At 36.8% G+C, this 21,494-nt stretch overlaps 1 long non-coding RNA gene across 1 annotated transcript; it reads left to right on the top strand.

The window, feature by feature from the left end:
- The first annotated feature begins 16,496 nt into the window (after nucleotides 1-16,496).
- Nucleotides 16,497-21,106, top strand: LOC115070182. Its single transcript, XR_003849381.1, has 3 exons — nucleotides 16,497-16,610; nucleotides 18,425-18,512; nucleotides 20,854-21,106. It is a non-coding gene; the product is annotated as an uncharacterized LOC115070182 (long non-coding RNA).
- Nucleotides 21,107-21,494: the final 388 nt, after the last annotated feature.

The following is a 21,494-nucleotide window of genomic DNA, read 5'->3' as shown; positions in this document are numbered from 1 at the left end:
TCTTCTTTAAAGGTTTAAAACTCATTCAATTTTATGTCTTACAGGGCTTATACTGAGTTCAATATTGTATAACTGTATTAACTCAACGATGAACCTAGAAACTTGCACCCACTTGTGAAAGAGATGTACTCTTGCTCTGGAGTGTGATACTGAATACGTTAAAGCTGTAGTGAAATTCTTTTTCTAATCATGTAGGTATTAAAATTTTTTTGAAAATGATTTAAAAAAATAATAATTCTTCAAAGCATAAAATTTACTCCTTAAAATTAGTAGATGTGAAAAACATTACCATTGAAATCTACCTGATGACTTTTTATCCATGCTCAGATGCCAAGGAGCTCAGAAAGTAGGCTTGAGTCTAAGGTGAAAGTTTTAATGGCAACCACACAGCAGGCCTAAGGCAAAGGCCTGACCACTGGAGCCACCAGGAATGCCTTGTGACTAATGCTCCCATTGGCAGATCATGAGACTGATGCCTAGAGCTCACCACTCCCTAATCACCCTTGAGACTGCAAATTGCAACACTTAGATATTGCAACAGCCTGGGTCATGTGGTCCCAGGAATCCAGGCCCCATACAGGAAACAGGAACCTAAGTAATCTGAAACCTATCATGCTAATAAGGTGTCTGACTCAGATGTTATGATAGGACACAGCCCTGCCAAAGGGCTGAGTTGTAACTTCTTGATTGGACCCCCACTCCTATATAAGCTTGTAACCTTCTGCAATAAACTCGATCTGTGTCACTGAACCTGGTCTCCTGTGTCTGAACGGGGTTCAGCTGACACGGTCGCCTTACCAACCCTGGGGTCCAGGACCGAGAAGTAGTGACAATCAGAGGTGGCACCCAGGAGGCAGCACCCATGTGATCTGAGGCAGCGCCCCTGCGATCAGAGTCAGCATGAGGCAAATAGGAGAGTGGCCGTAGGCAGCGCCCATGCTAACAGAGAAGCCCATGCTAGCAGAGGATTGCGCTTGGAGACAGCACTGGGCAAGCAGAAGAATGGTTGCAGGTGGTGCCCAGGGCGAATGGAGAGTGGCCACAGACTGTGACTCATAACAATCAGATTTATAGAGATTAGAAATGCATGTGCAAACACCTTAATGTCAATTGCATTAAAAATGAATTTTTCTGTATGAAACTGTCTATTTTAATAATGAAATGGAGATCTTTTTTAAAGGTTAAAACCTGTCAATTTTATGTCCTGTAGGGTTTATACTGAGTACAATATTTTATAACTCTAATAATTCAACTGTAAACCTAAAAATTTATAGCCAATTTTGAAAGAGATGCATCTTAGCTCAGAAAATTGTTATTGAGTATGTCAATGCTGTTGTAATGAAATGCTTCTTCTAAATATGTGGTTATTAAATAAATAATTTTTTAAAAAGAGGGGAAAAGGGTCCTTCAGTTAGAAAAACCAGACTGGTGAATGGCCCCAGAAGCTGCCGAAACTGCAGCTTCCGGAATGCTTTAGGTGCAGTGGCTGTGACATTGATGTGGCTGACAGGTTGTCATCTGAAGGCTAGGACAGCAGCACAGAGTTTTATCTGGTAGTTCTGTGTCTGTGGTATGCACTAACCTGTCCCAAGTGATCACTGTGGTTGGGACAGGATGAGATACTGATGTAGTTGGCACATTCAGAGGATGTTAAAGAGTACAGCTGTTGTATGAAGGTCATGCCTTTTCTGGTCAGGAGATACACCAAATGCTGGCACTGAATAAAGTCCATGGGCACCTGGTTACAAAAAAGAAAGAAAGAAAGAAAGAAAGAAAGAAAGAAAGAAAGAAAGAAGAGGTTATTTGAGCTTACAGTTCCAGGGGAATTGCAATCCATCTTGGCCAGGAGGCACAGAGGCAGAGCTGTCTGGAGGAGGAGCAGTGGAAACTAAGCTATACACCTTCCAGCAGGCACAGGAAGCAAGAGAGCAACTGGAGATCTCGCAAGGCTTAAGAACTCTCTAAGCACAACCCAGCAACTTGCTTCCTCCAGTATAGCCACACCTTCTATAACCTCCCAAAATATCGCCACCATCTGGGGACAAAATGTCCAAATACTTGGCACCTATGAGGGACATTTTAATTCAAACAATGACAATATTCTTACCGCAACAGACAAAAGCAGTAGTACTGGGGCTGGAGAGATGACTTAGTGATGAAGAGCACTGGCTACTCTTGCAGGGGGGAAGGGTTCCATTCCCAGGACCCACACGGCAGCTAACAACAGTCCGTAACTCCAGTTCCAGGAGATCTGATGAGCTCTTCTGATCTCCATGGGCATTGCACAACATGGGTACACTTAGACACATGAAGGCAATACACGCATACACATAAAAATGAAAAAAAATCTTAAAAAATATCAGTAGTACTATACAAGAGGGTATGAGGAAACCCTAGAGTTTGTCAGATAAATATGCTTATGGCTTTTATGTTCCTAATGATTCTCACTTACATATTAGATATAAAACATCAAATCATTTATGTTAAGTATGCACATTTTTTATATTTAAGTAATACTGTTAGGGGAAAGATCAGGCATGGCACCAGGAATATACAGGAAGTAGGTGCTTTACAGGCCGTTAGCCTGGTCTAGCAGGCGTAAGACAAAAAAATCTGGACTGAGAAAGGAAGAACACCACCTCTTTTATACCTTAGTCATTGGGTTATGGAAGGAAACTTACATATTGATTGATTTCAGCAAAGTCCTAAAACCAAGTAAATTATTAGAAATTTAGAAAATAAAATAACATAAGAAAAAAAATCCCCTGTCTGAAAGTTATAGCAGAACTGTATCTGAGACAAACTGAATACAGGAAATTTTGTCAGGATACAGGCAATTGGTTCTATCTGTTTTGGCATTCTTACCACAAACTTGTCAGCTAAACCTTGTAGACAGAGACACAGAGGGAAAACAAGGAATAAAATCCATATTTTCCTTAAATATTACATCAAGCTCTACATCACTATATAAATAAAATATTCTTTTTAAAGCTAAAAGAGAGATGGAAGTGCTTGGTCCACAATATTTAATTGTGTGATTAGTTTCAGTTGGGAATCTCAGATTCCCCTCCTTCAAATTCAATGTCTTAAGGGCTTATATACCTGCTTGGTGCTACTGGGAACTGGAGGAAACAGTAAGAGATGACACTTAGTGGGTCAGTGAAGATGTAGTGGGACACTGGTTCCACTTCCTTCCTTCCTTTATACTTTGGCCATAATATAATTGGCATTGCCCAAACATGCTCCCACCTGTGCATGCTGCACACCATCACAGCCCCCAGAGCAGCATGACCCATTGTTGAGGAGGTCACTTGTAACACTGTGAAGCAAAATCAGCCTTTCCTCTTTATAGGCTGATTTATCTCAGGTATTTGTTATAATGACTGAAAGCTAACACAATAGGTCAGACAATCAATCACGTAACAGGCAGTGTTTAACATTTACTGTGCGCTGTGATTTATCCTTTATGTAATGTTGAAAAGTCTAGCTTCAGTTATAACACATTCAAGATCTACGGTTTTGGGTAAATCTGAAGCCACAAGTGCAGGCTTATACATCTACGTGGAGTAAATCAGGAAAGACAAGAAACAAATAAACAAAAACTTAACAACAACAACAACAAATACCAGAATGTGACTTCACCATGGAGCCTGAGAATCTGAGTTTAAGGTTATTTTATTTTGCTATTTTATTTTTTGGCAGTACCGGAAATTGATCCTAAGACTAAATGCATAATAGCAAATAATCTATCACTGAGTTACAGCCCTAGTCTTCTAAGGTTAATTTGTATTGTTTCTAATATATATTTTCAGAAGAAAAATATGTCTGACATTTGTGCTGCTGATGAGAACATAGCATTTACCTACCAACCTATATACAATAATTAAAATTAGAAATGATTGAGAAACAAAAAGAAAAAAGAGAGATTGAAAAAGAGAGAGAGAGAGAGAGAGAGAGAGAGAGAGAAAGCTAGACAACATCAAGGACTTCCTGTTATAGGAAGAAGGAAGAGGTCTCAAAGAATGCTATAAAGATCTCCATTAGTCACAAAACTGCTACAGTCCCTTTGAAAAGAAAACTAAGGGACAAAACTGTGATTATAAATGACACAGATAAATGACACAGTTAAAGGTTATTTCATTATTAGATTACTGCACAATCATTAAAGAAAGTTGTTGAAATAATATATTTACAATTTTCTGTAAACCCACATTCTTCTCTTAGTTTTATTGCTATTTAGAATTGGTGATTCTTTGAAGATGCACCAATTTCATTGGATTACATAAAGTGATCCTAGGAGGTGAGTAAATATTTTCTGGTTGATTGAAAATAAATCCGAGGGAAGTCTGGAGACTTAAGCACAAAGTGCAATTGCAAAATCTACATATGTAGAAAGAATTTAGAATAAAATTCAGTATATCTTTGAAGCTCCATTATGTATGTGTATGTGTATGTGTGTATGTGTTAAACCTTAAACTAGTAATTCCAAATATTTAAGCAAAAATAGTTGAGACATAAGGAAATTCATGTTCATATCAAAACATACTTATTTTTATTGTTTATGTTACTAGGGATCAAATCAGGGCTCATGAATATTAAACAGCAGCTCTACAACAGATCTACAAACCCAGCAAAACACATAGGTGGGGAAGTTGTTTTTTGTTTTGGGGTTTGTACACGTTTTTTTTGTTTTTTTTTTTTTCTTTTAAAAATGACATTTGCAGGATTGGAGAGATAGCTTCATAGTTAAAAGGGCTGCTCTTTCAGAGGACCAGACTATACTTTCCAGCACCCACACTGAGCATCTCACAATGACCTGGGTCTCCAGCTCCAGCCCATTTGACCCCTTTTTCTGGACTCTGTAGGCACCTGCACACAGATATAACACATACACATAAGCAAACACTAAATAAACATTTTTATTTAAATGATCTCTATTTAACTACTTACAATGGAACTCAAAGGCTTGTTGACTTGAGGTTTGAATAATGAGGATGCAATATGGCTGCCTAAGCTGGGATTTGCTTTTGTGGAAATTAGATAGAAATACTGCAGAATGGATAAGTATATCTTTAGGCCTCCCTCTAACACTCTCAGCTGTGATAGAGTATTCATATTATACTTTACCCAAAACTGATGCAGTGTGGGTCAGAATAAATTTATTATCTTTGATATGCCACAATGATTGATGACTTTCTTCTCTTGCTAAACAACATAGCTATAAACTTGTTTTCTATTCACAACTGGTAAAGGTTTATAGAACATCACTCTCAATATATTTCAATTGCCAGACAAATGCCCTCTAGCAAATAAATAAATGGTGAAAATATCAGAACATGCTAAAAGTGTAATCAAAATAAATACCAGGACTCTAGTACTTTGGAACTCATTAATTACCACACATTATAATGATATAATTTCATCCTTCACTTGCCAAATTTTAGAAGAGTTTGGCAGAAATTTAAAACACAGGTGCTTATGGGCATGCATTTTGATCACAAAATGAATTCCTCTGAAAACATTTGAAATTTCAACTGTTCAATGACCAAAATCCATTCCATATGCCAATAGTAACATCTTCGCAATTTCATAGCATAAATTCATTTAACATACTCCGCAATGGTATGTAACAGGCTGCTGAGCACAGCCAAGCAGCACGAAAACAAATAGTACTTTTGATTTCCTTGGCATGAGCCCATGTTGTAAAAATATTAAATTATGCTTGATATATATCAGAAGATGTGTTCAGAACCATGAGTTCAAAATGTCACTCTGTATTTATTTGCAGAACAAATATTATCCTCCATTAGAGCATGGCACACATTAGGGACACCATCCTTTACTCTCTTTTGCTACCACATTGTTCAATGTTCCTGTACTTCTGATAATGAACGCTGGTAACTATGATTGTCATTATTACCCCTAACTCTCCAAAAGTTTTCATAAATTGCAGAAATATTTACACCACAGCTAGAGAATGAACATGCTTCAAATATAAGTATATTTCAACTTAATATATCAGAGCACTTTCATTTTATAAAACATTTATAACATACACTATAATTATTGGATATTTATTAGGTAAATATTGAAGGCATATCTGGTCTTGTTTTCCTTATTTATATAAGGAAATTTAAGACCAAAGGTGAAATGATTTCATTAGGGTCACACAGAGAGAGTAACATAGTAAGCACTAAACAAGTTCTCTTTAAAAGTTTGGATGCCAGGCGTGGGGGTACACACCTTTAATCCCAGCACTTGGGAGACAGAGGCAGGCAGATCTTTGTAAGTTCGAGGCCAGCCTGGTCTACATAGTGAGTTCCAGGACAGCTGGGGCTACAGGGATACCCTGTCTCTAAAAGACAAAAAAAAAAATGTACACACCCAGGCATGGTGCTACATGCCTGTGTCCCAGCACCAAGGAAGTTCTGATGCAGGAGGATCACAAGGTCAGCAGTAGCTTGGGTTACATAGTTGGTTCAAGACAGCCTGGATTATGTATTAAAGAGGGGGTTTAGAGAGAAAAAGAGAGGGAGAGAGGGAAAGGAAGGAAGCGAGAAAGACAGAGAGATATCACTCAAATAAAGGCCTCTTCCTTCTATACATGAGTTACTGGTTCAGGAAAGCCTGTATCACTTTTTGAAAATTAATTTTATGTTTCGGGAATGGCAATTTTAAAGAAGTGAATAGTTAATGTTACCTTAAAGCAAATTCTGGCTTGCCAGATTTCAATGCTAATTTCCTTTACCAATCTGATTAGCCGCTGACTCAGGGGCTACCAGCAGACATCAGCAGAGCATCATCATTGTGTGCCATGGCTCTTGCATACAATAATAAACAAGCACCATGACTCAGCAAGTTTGGCAGTGAGCCAAATCTTCAGGCTCTGTGAACTCACATCATTTGTCATTTGTACCTTGGTGACCACTCATGGACACAGCACATGAATTTAACTGGTTAAATCTTGCTTTTGGTTGAAATGACTCCATTTAATGCAGGGAAAAGGCTGTACTGGGTAATAATTTTAGTTGGATGTTATTCCTCCATCCTTTATTCTCTAGACAGCAACTCATCTACTGATGAGCTAAAAATCCCCTGTTAGGGGGCACCTGCATTTAACTTTCTAATAGGAGACTGACATAAATAAGGGCTATATGTCACAGAGCTGTCTGTGTCTCCAGTGCATGGTCCATCATAACAGTGCTTTGGACATATGATGATTCCTATTATGAATACCTTTGTAAAACAAATGCTTTCTCTGAATTCACTGCTTTCTTCAACCATCCCTGTAAGCAAAGTAGAGATAATATGCACTTCAGATTCCAAATCCTTCCAGAAACTTTAAAGCCAACACAAAATGTAACTGCCCTCTCTACTTTTCTCCATTGGCAACAACTTCAACAAAGCTGGCTCTGAAATTTCTCATTAAAATAACCTGCAAAAGTATCATAGAGCTTAGCTAAAAAAACAAAGGATAGTGTGATCCTTAGGGAAGGGACATCAGAGCAGTTCTCTGAGTAGATGCCTTGGGAAGAGAATGACTGCAAGAAGCAGGACTGAGATCAAATTAAACCATTATCTTTGCCTGGCTCTTCAGTGAGGCAGCAGAGAGGAGGTGAGTGAGAGAAATGAAAGTTAAATGAAATGATGAGTCACCATGAGTTGAAGGAGCAAGATGAGTTTCTATTCCTCTTCTTGCTATCTCTAAGTCAAAATAATAGAACAGGGTTAGTGTCTCAACCATAATTCATAATGAAGAGGGTATGACACCTATGCAACTGATATCTTTTTCAAAGTTTCTTAATTATAAGGAGATTGTAAAAATTTAAGTATCATTTTTTCTTTGTCTTTAATGAAAGTATAATAAATATATGTATTTTTCACTTTTTGGATTTTAATCTGCACATCATGAACCTACACCAAGTCTGCAGTCTTTCAAACTCACGAGTCATTTATGTTTGAAAACCCAAAAATATTTACTAAGGATCTGGTAGAGTGTCTGCATTCATGAGAACAGATTTGTCGTTTCTCTTGCCCTACTCTCTTTTTCTTCTCTTCTATTTTCTTTGTCATTCAAGAAATATGACCTGTGACCCATTGTGTCCGTGTCCTATTTGAATATAAGATGCTAGTTTTTCTCTTTAGCTAGCCGTTCATTCATGGAAATGAAAGAACATACCAAGAACTATGATAAATTGGTCCATTCAGGCTGCTGCAATAAAAAGTATGCAGAAGCAGCTAAACAGGAATAATCTGGAGATCAAGAGGTTGCACTAAGAAGTTGACCAAGATGTTGGTGCCATCAGACACAGTGTCTGCAGAGGACCTGCTTCTTGACTCAGAGTTTGTCTTCTGTGCTCTCACATGGCTGAAAAAGAAAGGCAATTTGGAGGTGTGTAGGGATTTTTCCTAATTTTATGTGTGTGCATGTTTTACCTGCATGTACGTAAGTGCACTCATACAGGCAATGCCAACAGAAGCCAGAAGAGGACAGTGATCTCCAGGAACTCAGGTTTCAGAAGGAACTGAACCCAGGTCCTCTGCAAGAGCAGCCAGTGCTCTTAATTGCTGAGCCAACTCGCCAACCCCTCAGTTGTATACTTTAAAAAGACACTAATCCCATTCATAATGGCTATATGACAGTGTAATGGTTAGAATTTGAACAAATGAATTTTACATAGTTGCATCCAGGTAGTCTACAGAAAATAATCATTGAATCTTGTCTGTTCATGTTGGTTGACTCTTAGGGTAAAATACAGAGAGAAAGAATCTATATCTACACTAGGCTTGAAAAACAAGAACATTCCTGTAGAAGCAGAAGGCCTTGTAACCTTTGGACTCATTGGAGAACAGCCAAATATGACACTTTAATACTCATAGTGCTGTATTTTTAAGTAGCTTGTCAAAATTTCTCAGATACTGAAGTATGTCATTGTGACAAGGGAAATGACAGTCTAAAATCTAGATTATCAGTGCCAGCTGGTGTATCTGAGTTACATGACAGGAGCTCTCACACTCCTGCTCTAAGGATGTCATTGTAATTATTTTTATATACCCCAGGTTTCTCAAATTAACACATTCTAAATTTGTGTAACAAACTGGTTTTCTCTAGGTACTATTACATATCAAATTTTCCTTAATGCGTTACATGCAGCCAACATTTGTTATAATCTTAGAGCTTTTACAGGAAAATTATATGTAACTAAGTATGATTCATTCAAAAATATTCTAATTTCTTTACATATTATAATTCTTTAATGTCCAGAAACTCAGGTACTCTTTGAAATATGAGTATACAAATCAAAAAACTGGGGCTACTAAATGTGAGGAAAAGGGAAGAGACTGTAAGAATCAACGAGCGCTCTACAGTTCCTCGTATAACATTTCACTTAATGGGAGGCAGTGATTAGTCGCTTTTCTCCAATTAGATCTAGTCCCTACTAACACAATGTCTGCTCTGACAGACATGTCTATAGCTTAAATGTACCAAAGAATACGGTTGTTTAAATATACTAAAAGGAAAATTGATCATACCCAAATCATAGCAATGATATTAATACTAGCTCCATTGAAATGTATCTGAGGAACTGGAGTGAAGTGCTGGAATGAAGACATGCTCATTATCACTGACTTAGTCGGTGGGGCTAGGTGACAGAGAGTACAGGCTTGAAAGTGACTCATTCATACCGCAGAAAAGGCTTATGCAAATGTACCTCAAGATGATGCTCATGTATGTTTTGATTCATTTATCTTTTTAGATGAACAAATCAAAGGATATATGAGCAAAATTTGAACAAAGCATTGAGAACCAAATATCTGTCCTTTAAACCATGTTAATACTAAAGTTTCCAGTAACTAGAAATAATTATAGGAAACTATTAGTATCCAGCATATATTTTAAAGATATCATTCTCAGCCAGGTATGGTGATGCATATCTTTAGTCCCAGCATTCAGGAGACTGAGGCTGGTGGAACTCTATGAGATCAAGACCAGCCTACATAGTGAATTCCAGGGCACCTGGGGCTACGGGAGACCCTGTGTCAAAACAAAAGCAAAAAAATCAAAGAAAAACAGCAACAGCAACAAAAAAGGATGACATACTCTTCAACCAGCGTAAGATAAATTTTCTTTGCTATGATATAAAGGAGGGAGGAGAGAGAGAGAGAGAGAGAGAGAGAGAGAGAGAGATATTTCATTAAAGTGTAAGTGGTAAGTAAAAAGGAAAACACAGTTCTTCATTAAGGGAACACTGCCAACCAAGGACATTAGGCAACATCTGAATATATTGTTTGTTGTTCTAACTCAGAAGAAGAAAAGTTAACACTGGCTATTGGGTTAAAGCTGAAGATGTTACTAAATGTTTTACCCTGTACACTATAGGTTGCTGTAGCTCTCCACAAGTAAGGAAGTTCCAGCTCCAAATGGCAATAGTACTGAAGTTAAAAAAAACTGTCTTAATTACTGAGACCATCTTCCAATGAACTCTCATCTGTAAACATTTTCTGATCATTAAATGACTTTGCATCTTTCCAAAGTGATGTAGACATGAATTTATATTGTAAAATGATTTTCAGCTTGAATCAGTTAAACTGTTCCTGTCAAAATTAAATTGACCATCAAAATATCTAATGGCAAGTTTCATCATAAAACAAAATCAATTCCCTTGTCTGTATGAAATAAGGCAAATAAGATAACCTAGAGCTCATATAGCTAGGGAATTCTTGGATTGGCTTCACAAAATTAGATGATGCTTGGCCAGCCTTAGGCTGATGACAGTGAAATACGGATAAGACCAGAAAATATTTATCACTGGCTGAAAACTGATTAGATATGTGTAGATATGTGTGAGAAAAATTTTGAAGGCAATTCTTGAAGGCAATATTTTGTAAACTGTTCTTTCTGCCTTTACTGTAAAACATACCACTTTAATCCATAAAAATACTTTCATATTCTAAGAAGTTACAAAATTTCTCTATCAAATGCTGACGTCACATCAACTTGAAAGACAAATTCTAGTGTAGAAACCTACTTCAGTAGTAAAGAAAATGAGCAATACAGTACAGGGATCATGAGGTCCCTCCCAGTACATTGAAACCTTTAACTCTTCAAGAGGATGGCAACTTGAAACAAGCTGTGGTTGAAGCTATCTCTCAGAGATAACAATATTTCAAAGAATTAAATTGCATAAAGAATAATGAGAAAAGACACATACCAGAATTCAGAGCCAGTCTATTTATACAAAAACTACATTGAGAAAAAGTGAAAATAAATTTATTTAACATAGCAAATTGAGATTGCTTTAAAGTTGGAAAACTTTGGGTTGCACATTAGAAATCTTCTTTAGCAAATAAAAGACTTATTTCCTCAACAGTATGTTCAGGAAAAACAATCACTTTTCTTTTCCTTTTCTATACCATAAAAAACAACTAGATAAATATATAAATAGTTGGACTCTCTGTGGTGCTGCAAGTCAACATTCAATTGAAATAGCTTGCAGGACTGAAAATGCAGTAGCAACTGATTTGAAAAATAATTCCAGAGACTTTATAGTGCAAATAATTTTAGAACTAAAATAATAATTATTAAGTCATTGGTACAACCTTAATGAATAGGACAGGCAAGATATTTCTTCCTTCCATTTCTCTAAGGAAACATGTTTGCCATCCATTACATAGATTTTTTTTTTCTGGGGTTTTGGATCTATTTTCCTCTGCATCAGGCCTTATATGGTATTAGATCCACATTGTTGCTAATCATAGCTTGTGCTGTTAGGGTTATTGATCTGCCTTGAAGTTTTTCAAAGGGAAATAAGATCTAGAAAACCGTGAATATTCAATATTGCTGTACAATCTAGAATTAAGGTAGAAATTATCTAGTAAAGCATAATCTGGCACAGAGGTTTTAAAACATCTGATCACTAGTACTAATAGTAAACCATAGTTTACAGATGAATATCGAATCAAATCTTATTGTTCCTGCATTAATAAACAGAAAAGGTACTTTCCAGTTTCTCATTCTGGTGAGCTCTGACCATGCATAGGTTTCTTCTTTATTTTCTGGTTAAAAATAAAAGAGAAAATAAAGATAACAGAATGGGCATAACAGTAAGGATCCAGTGATACACTGAGTTCAGTATCCGGTACCGGTACATGAATGTCCATTCACACTCTTCCGCAAATGGGATTCTCTCTCAATTACAAGTCTAATTTTGTCCCAACCAGAAGACTAATACTTTCCAAACACAGAAAATATCAAGAAAGTTAGAATGGTAACTATTATACTAAATAAAATATTATACACCTATGCACACATAGTGTTTCAGGCCATATGTGAAACAAGCAAAATTTTTAAGTAATTTCCTTAAAAGAGGAATGACATTTTTGTTTCTTGGTTTTAATACATGACCTCACTATGTAGCTCTAATCTTAGACTCACAATATTTCTTCCTCAGCCTCTCTAGAGAGGGTTGAGGTTATAGGTGTCCATCATGCTGGGCTAGGAATGACTTCTCAAATAAATTCTTTAGCATTTCTACCAGTCTGAAAAGTGGTTAGCACTGTAGGCATTCTAATAAAGTGTAACAATTGTTTATAGGGCAAAGATTATATCACAAATTTAGAACAAGTAGGCTAAAATATCTAAGATACTTTACTTCCCAAACAGCCAGGAAGACTAGGTTTATTAATTAATTTCTTCCCATTCATAATTTCACATTAATAGAATGAAGCTAAGCATGATTTTGGAAAGTAGATGCCAAAAATTCAGAGCAGTTAGTAGCATGAAGAACTAGCTCAGAAAATAGCCAGAGTCATAATTGGTGTACCTCCTTCTGTACGCACCTCAAACCATGCTGGAGACAGCTGAACCTCCTGTGGAAACGGCACTGTGCTCACATATTAGAACATAGCTTTCGTCAATCTACACACCCTCGAGGCCTGAGCAATTGAGAGCTAAGACTAAAATCAAGAGTGTGTTTTAAGACAGTCCTGCAAAAACTCCCTCCGTGTTTCTCTGGGGTTCTAGACACTTAAAAAAATACAGTTTTCCTGTGAGTTCTATTTATTTTCAGTTTGAAAATAAAACTAAAGCTTCTGCATTCTGAAAACTCTAAAGTGACAATACATTGATTTATAGTGTGTAAACCAGCATGATAAAAAAACAGAAGATAAACAGAAAGCAGAAAGCCACAACACTTCGAAAGTTAAAAAGAGGCATGCAGTCTTGGATCAGAGGAAGCCAGGTGCCTGCCTGGCAATAGAGAATGCCAAAGCATTTCCCAGTTTATGTGTGGTGATCCCTAAAGGCCCAGAAACCAGTGACACCAACTCCCTATGGAATTAGTGGTGGTGCAGGAATAAAAGATGATAGATTTGCTTTGTAACAGAATGGGGATTCCTTACCAATGCTACTTGTCTTCAAACTTCTGAAGATGATCAACCCAAATTTCTCTTGCTTCAGGAGCTGGAAAACTAAATCTTATACAATAGGACTGAATAAATCAATGTGATGAGTATGAAGCCTTCTAAATTCTCTCTGCCTGTTGTTAATCTCCTGGAATACTGACAGACATGTATTCTGAGAAGATTCCCACAGTCCTCTGTGAGTGTTCTGGCCAAACAGTGTGGCTGAATGTTGAGTGGGTAAACATTGCAGAGTGCACTCCATTTCATGGTGTTACCAGCATATATTCACAAGACAGTAAATAGCATCAAAAGTAGAGATAACAGTAAAAGTATAATAATTATAAACTAATATTTCAAGTCTACATGTATCCATCTTAATTTACAAGGATAGCTTAACGCACTTAAAAATATTCATTATAGTGGATGTTCTCATGATTACCCCAAATAAAATAAAAACGAAATATTATCCATCTTCATAATCCAGTGTGAACAGGCTCCAGCACACCACTGTTCACTCTGCAATAATCAGGGGCAGAAGTTGTAAATTTCTAACAAACTGTTCTGTATTGTCAAAATATATTTTAAAATTAGGTCCACAATTTTCTCAACAATTTTTTTTTCAAATGTTAAGAATCACTTTTTTTTTCATATCAGTGCTAGGGATTGAACCCTGAATCTTGAGGATTCTGGGACAACCCTCTGGCACTGAGCTATATAACTTCAGGACAGTTGGTTTATTTTCACCCAAATAAATAGAACAGGCAATTTTAAGAAGTTTAATTAGTTCAAGAAAATGTAAAATTAACTAAGCTTAATGTATTCAAATCACAACACAAAGATTTTTTTTTCTTCCTTTAATGGAAAATTCTTCCTCAGACACCTAATGAATGCTCTGTGTACATTCAGATCTTCGAACACTTGGAAATGATTTCAGCAACTAACATAGCAGATCTTAGTTTTAACCAAGGTGTATATTAACCTAGTTAAACATTACATTGTCTGGTGAATCCTTCTTTTGCCTTAAATATGATATATTCTCATCTCAAAATATTTTTAAATATTATGATTATAATGCCTAAAAATGAAAGTGAGCTTGTCAGTTATTAATTTTTAAAAGGAAAGTAAACACTAACACATAGTGACTTACAGCCTGGCTAGCAGAAAACAATAATATGAAACTTCAAATACCAGAATATCTGGTTTGAAACTGGGGCTTGACCACACAAGAGAAGGCCAAGGGTGATAAACTGTGTTATCAGGGTACCAAAAACTTAGCAATGAACATAGCTGTTGTTACTGATTTCAAAGGTAACACAGGATTTATGTGATATGTATATTAATCAAATGAGAATATATATTCATTTAATTTTCTCAAAAACATAGGAAACAACCCATTTATGTAGAGAATAAGCAGATACTGAGATTTATGAAAAAATAATTTGCCCAATATCAGACAAGCATACATGGATATTAAGACTCTTACTAATCTAAATTCAAAGTCCAGCCAAGCACTGCACTCTTTGTACCTGTATTTGCTTAATATTCTCTCCAGTAACTGATAAATTCCAGCACAGTTTAAGTTACAATATTATTAATAAGATACACATGATTTTCACCAGGACTATTAATTTTACATAAAATGTTTCTGTCTGTTGTTTCTATTTTCACAGTCACTGAAATGCCTTATACAAGTTCCCTTCATCCAGGAAATGCACCTTGATCACCAGAACAACTATGTTCTTGCCTGTTTATGCACAACCTATATGTTTTCATCACCTAAAACTATGTGTTTATGAGTTTTACTAGTTATCAGTAAATGCACAGCACCAGCATAAATTGGGTACTTGTTGGAAATGTGAGTCTTTAGACCATACCCTTGCCCGCTAAATGATAAACTCTTGAGGTGGAGGCCCAGAAAACAGTATAAATAAATCCTTCAGTGGGTTCTACTACTAGACAAAATATAAGAACTTCTGAACTACAGGAAATTCTTTCCCATAATATAATGAACATATAGATATATATTATGTTATTATTTTCTCAGATGAATATACTCCTGTGATTATGTATCTGTATTAAGAAAATGGTCTTTGGGGATGGAGAGATGACTCAGTGGTTAAGAATACTGAATGCTGTTGAAGAGGACCTGGGTTCGATTCCCAGCACCCACATGGTGGCTAACAACCATCTGTAACTCTAGTTACAAGGGATCTAATGCTGTCTTCTGACCTCTGTGGGAACTGCATGACACGGGTGCATTTATGTACATACAGGCAACATACTCATAAACATAAAATAAAAATAATTCAAAAATATTTTTTAAAAAGAAAATGGTCTTCCACTGGAGGATGAAACTTTCCAGAATGAAATATCCTAAGAAAGTACCAATTTGGGGGCCAGCATAAGTGATTTCAAAAAGCAAGAAGCCTTTTAGAATACTAGCTCTTTGTACCTAGTATCAAGGTGTGGTAGAAAGGCTTGAGCCTAGGGTGAAAGTATTATTGACAGCCATACAGCAGGCCTGAGGCAACAGCCTGACCACTGGAGCCACAAGGAATGCCTTGTGACATTTGTTCCCATTGTTAGATCATGAAACTGATGCCTAGAGCTAGCTACTCCCTAATCACCACCCTTGGAATTCCAAATTGCAACACTTAGATATTGCAACAGTCAAGGTCATGCGGTTTCCAGGAATCCAGGCTCTGTAATCTGAAACCCATTATGCTAATGAGACATCCTACCCATTATTCTGTGATAGGACATTAAGTCTGTTATGATAATAGAACACTGTCTGTTATGCTAATAAGGTATCCTACTTGCTGTGCTGTGATTGGACCACTACCCCATATAAGCCTGTGCCTTCCTGCAAAAAAGTAGACCTGTGTCACTGAACCTGGTCTCCTGTGTCTGAATGTGGCTCTGCTGACACAGTCTCCTTACCAGCCCTGGAGTCCGGGATGGGCAGAAGCAGCAACGATAGGAGGTAGCACAGGGCAAGCAGAAGAGCTGCCTCAGCACCAGGCCAGCAGAAGAGCTGCCTTAGCCCAGGGCAGGCAGAAGGAAGAGCGGCCTCAGCCCAGGGTGAACGGAGGAGCAGCCTTGACACCCATGAGAATGAAGGAGCAGCACCCGTGAGAAAGGAGGAGCGGCTCTCGCTGGGGTTGACTGCATCAAGGGACAATCATCTTTCTTCCTCACTGGGACAGGTACACTTATTGACCAAGCTACACACTGGTTGCCAGAGAGATAAATACCAAAACCTACTGTCATGTTAATATAGAAATTTCTTACTCCCAGGAGACTTAAATTTGCTAAAACTAGAATCTGTCTTTATATGTACTAATTTGAGGACAGACGTGCATGGTTCCCACAGGTAAAGATGGTGAAGCAAACTCCAGTGGGAATCACATGAAATGCTACCACTAAAACTGCAATTTACTATTTATCTCTATTTAGTTAGCTTTGGGGATTTAATAATGAATTGTTTAGGAAGAACAAGTGGAATCTGGACTCTAATTAAGAGAGATGTGAGTTTCCACACTTGGGGAATTCTGTCAGTGAAAGACTGCTGATTAGGGAGCAAATTTATATAAAGTCAAAAAGAAAATCTTAGAACAATGAAAGAATGGTCCTGTGGGTACGAGATGGTTTTAATGAAAAGTAGAGACAGAGTCAATCTCCCAGTAATCGTGCTATGGATTTGAATGCAAAATGATCATTTTATCCTGTTCACTGTTGTTTTACTCCAAATTGTGTTATACATTACAAAGATAATAAGAACTGACCACTATCAGTATTAAGATATTGGATGCTGTTATATGCTTTAAATATACCTCTGTATTTTTGTAAAACTCCTCTTTTCAATATTATGTCCTTGAGAAGGGTGTATCACTCATAGTTTGAAGTAGCACTAAGCTCCAGGTATTAATTTAAGGAAAAGGAGAAATATGACGGCAAAGGAAGCACTTTGGCACCTAATACATGAAACTGCTTCTAATGTCCTTTTCCCTGAATTTAATGAGTCTGTGTGTGTGTGTGTGTGTGTGTGTGTGTGTGTGTGTGTGTGTGATAGGCTAGGAAATTATGTCTCCTTTCTAGTCTACTTATATTTCCAGATAATGGAAGTAAAGGAAAATAAATATCAGAGATGACCATCTGTATATAATATGTGTTCTGGGTGCCATTAGAAAAATGAGAATAGCTTAAAAATAAAAGCCAGGGACTGGAGAGATGTCTCAGTGGAAAGATTACTGGATATTCATGAAGAGTACCTAAGTTCAGTTCCTAGCATTCTCATGGTGGCTATCAGTCATCCATAACTCCAGCTCCAAGGGATCTTACACCCTGTTCTGAACTCTGTGGGCATTGCACAATTCAGGTGCATTTACATACATGGTGGCCAAACATTTATACACATAAAATAATAAAAAATAAATAGCTTTACTTAATATGCAAAAACTCAAATGGTATCATCCCTTAAAAATTAATGTTATAGGACTTCTTAAAACAACAAAACTCAAGATTTCTAAAACCGTCTGAGGCTACATCTAAGATCAAATGCTAAGTAAACACAAAGCAACATTTCTACACTGATTTAGCGATATAATTGAAGTTACAATAGTCAGAACATTCAGTTTTCCCATTCATATGTTCAACATCTAAACACTGAAGTAAAAGATCATACACTGTCTGAATTATTATATGAATATATATTATTTTATTATAAATAACAGTTACTGAAGGTCTAATGTTGAAAAACAGTATTTGGGGCTTTATATCTCCCTGGACTCTGATACAAGTACAAAGTACATGGCATTGATGCAGGATTAGCACACTCATAAGAAGCACATAGGCCTGTTTCTTGCACATGTTCAGCACCTCTTTTGGCACTACAATGATGAAGTGCTAAAAACACATAATGTCATACTACTCTCCAGGAGAGATAAAGAAAAATAAATTCTTTGTGCCCTTTGGGACAGTGTTAACAGGAAAACAAACGAAAGGACATTTCTGCCCATAGGTCAAAGCATCTCCTGGCAGATGAACAAAAGATCAGAATGCGACCAAGTGTGGAAATGTAATATTGTCCAGTACCTACTACATGGAATGTAAGTATGGCAGGGGAAAATGGGCAACTCTATGAAAAACAAGCAAAGTAAATTCCTGTTGTAAAATAGTTCCAATATCATTAAACATGGAGACAGGTATTGTCTTCACAGTGAGTATATTGACTAAGCATTTCCCCAAGGATTTGAACTTAGGAGAAACTTCCTCAAAATAATTGAAATTAAGATTGCATGGGACCCTTTGCAGAGCAAGTATCTCACAAATCACTGTTAATCTTTCATGTTACCTCAGTTAACCTGACTTTTGAATTTCTCTCCTTTCAAACTAAACCTCCATCTGTGACCTAAAGTTCCCACATCAATGAACATTCCTATGAAGATCTCTTCTCTTTTTCAGAGTCCCATTAATGTCTCAACCCTTGTTTGTCAGCACTGAATTATTTACCATCTAATATTTTCATGAGAAACTGTTGTAAAATTATCTACAATACTTAAATACGTTTCTTTCCTCAATGAAGACATGCCATAAAAGTTTGAAATACAAATCCAAAGAGTATTAACAAAAGTTGTCCAAATTCTAGCCCACCTTTGAAGATGTGTTCCGTTTGAAGCTGAGAGCTATCACCCACAGAGAATATGCAGAATAGGATGGCATTTATGATTACACTCTTGGAATAAGAAGTGTGAAGGAAAGAAAATCATGAGAAGTCAGTGCATGTGTGTGTGAGTGTATCTGTGCATATGTGTGTGTGTGCATGCACACTTACATAGTTCCTTTTCCTTATTCTATAATGAGCATTATATTTTCTGATTCTTAGATTTTTTTGAATATATATCACAAAATAATTGGTAAGATAAAATTGTGTTAAAAATCACATAATCAAGGACTGGAGAAGTGGCTCATTGTTGGGGAATACTGACTGCTCTTGTAGAGGACCTATATTTGATTCTCAGCACCCAACATGGTGACTAACAACCACCCAAAACTCCAGTCCCATAAGAATGCTGTGCCCTCTTCTGACCCCCACAGGCACTGCCCAAAGCGGGTGCACTTACACACATGCAGACAGTACACTCATACACATAAAATAAAAATAAGAAATAAAATATTTAAAAATAAATAAAAAATATAAAAGGGCCAAATGAATACCATTCATAATGAGTTAGCTTTGCTTAGTGAAAGAATAAAATGCATTTATGAAGTGAAGTTATATATCAAAGTAGCTTATTTATTTTCATATCGTATTTTTAAATATCATGGTGTGTGAAGTAATTCAATGATAAGAATAAACTCAATAATATGTTAATTATGTTAACAAGGCATTTATAACATTAAATGCTACAAAGTATGTCAAAATAAATGTGCTGGCTTAATGGGGACCTGTTCACCATGATACTCATGTTTGGTCAGTAAAGAAGTAGATCTGGAACATTCTAAAGAAAGAGATGGCAACATCTGAACTTAGATTTGAAGAAAATCTGAGGATTTGTTCTGTGGGAGAGGTGGGAAGAAACAGTATGAGACTTGGAGGGATAAATGTGAAAGAAATAACTGAGAAGAAGAAACAGAGCCATTTAATTTAGCAAAATATTCAAACAGTAAGTTCCCTCTATTTTAACATACAAAGGAATCAGTAAAGGAATGAAAAATTTAGATGGGAGGTGGTTGAGAAAGGAGGATGGGTCCTAGGAGGAAAGGGACAGATACAAGTCAAAATAAGGGAAGTTCCTTCCTAATTTAAATTATAAAAATATCTTTAACATCTAGAGTGGATGGAATATCCATATGAAAAATAAAAATAAAAAGGAATGAAAAGAAACAAGAAGCCCACCTTATACCTTACATAAAAAGTAACAAATATAAAACACAAAAATTATAACACCTTCAGACTATGAATGAAAGTGCTCAGAAAGAACAATAAATTCTGTTGGAGCTTCTGCAAGACTGATTTAGTGGTTAAAACTCCAAAGACATGGAAAGGTAGGAAAGTTAGAAGTGTAGAGCCAAACTCTTGTGGAGCATCATTAGCCTCTTCATACCATTTACTGCCCTCCTCTGAATGTGACTGAGGTAGAGCAATTTCCTCTGAGATAATATTTTTCAACTTGGAGAGAAGCTGAGTAAACAACAGGAAATTCTAAAGGAAGATAAACAGCAGGATGACTGAGGGGATATAAACAACAGGATGTTCTAAATTTAGAAAGGTAAACAACTGGATGTTTTGAGAGAAGGTGAAACATTCTATCCTCCAGAGAAGGTCATTAAGCTCAGGAAGTAACAATTCAATAGCTTTAGGAAGTTCCTGAAATTGACCAGGTTCACTAGGTCCCCCTCCTTCTGCAAGCATATATAAGACCTGAGAACTGAGGTGGTCTCTCTTAGTCCAACTAGGCCACATGGAAGAGAGAGAGACACGCTGAGCAACAAAGAGGTGCAGACCATCTAAACTGCCTTAGAAGAAGCAAAGAACAGCTGGGCTGCCTACAAGAAACTGAAACCCACTGAGGTGACTGAGTGATGCACAGACCAAGTGACCTATATGGAAAAGACATTTTCCAACCTGTTTAACTGCATGCATGCTATACATGTCTTAGCTCTAGGTTTCCTGCTTTCATGAGCAGTCACCCATGTTGGGATGGGCTTTGATTATGCCACTGTCTATAAGCTATTTGTGCTTCTGTAAGTAATCCCTTACCTGTACTCCTGTAAGGAACTAAAATAACTCAATGGTTCAACAAGTTGTATTCTGGTGTAATCCTTACTTTAGTCTGTGGTTAGTTTCCTATCTGAGATAAGTAAATCTTTGTTCCTGTTTTCCAAGCATAGAACAATGACAGAACATATTTATGGTCATTGGTAATTTTTTTGGAATGAATGAATAAACCATTAGATTCCAGCCAAGGAGAGGTCTGAAGGCCATCAATGGAATTTGAGGCCTGCAGCAAACATCCCCTCCTGTAACCTGCCTACCTATGTTTCCAGCAGTGTATTTGAAAAGCACCTTGATGCACAACTTTCTTTGT

The sequence above is a fragment of the Nannospalax galili genome, unplaced genomic scaffold, assembly GCF_000622305.1.
Source record: "Nannospalax galili isolate Female #2095 unplaced genomic scaffold, S.galili_v1.0 scaffold496, whole genome shotgun sequence".
NCBI lineage: Eukaryota > Metazoa > Chordata > Mammalia > Rodentia > Spalacidae > Nannospalax > Nannospalax galili.
This window is presented reverse-complemented; position numbering and strand designations above follow the sequence as displayed.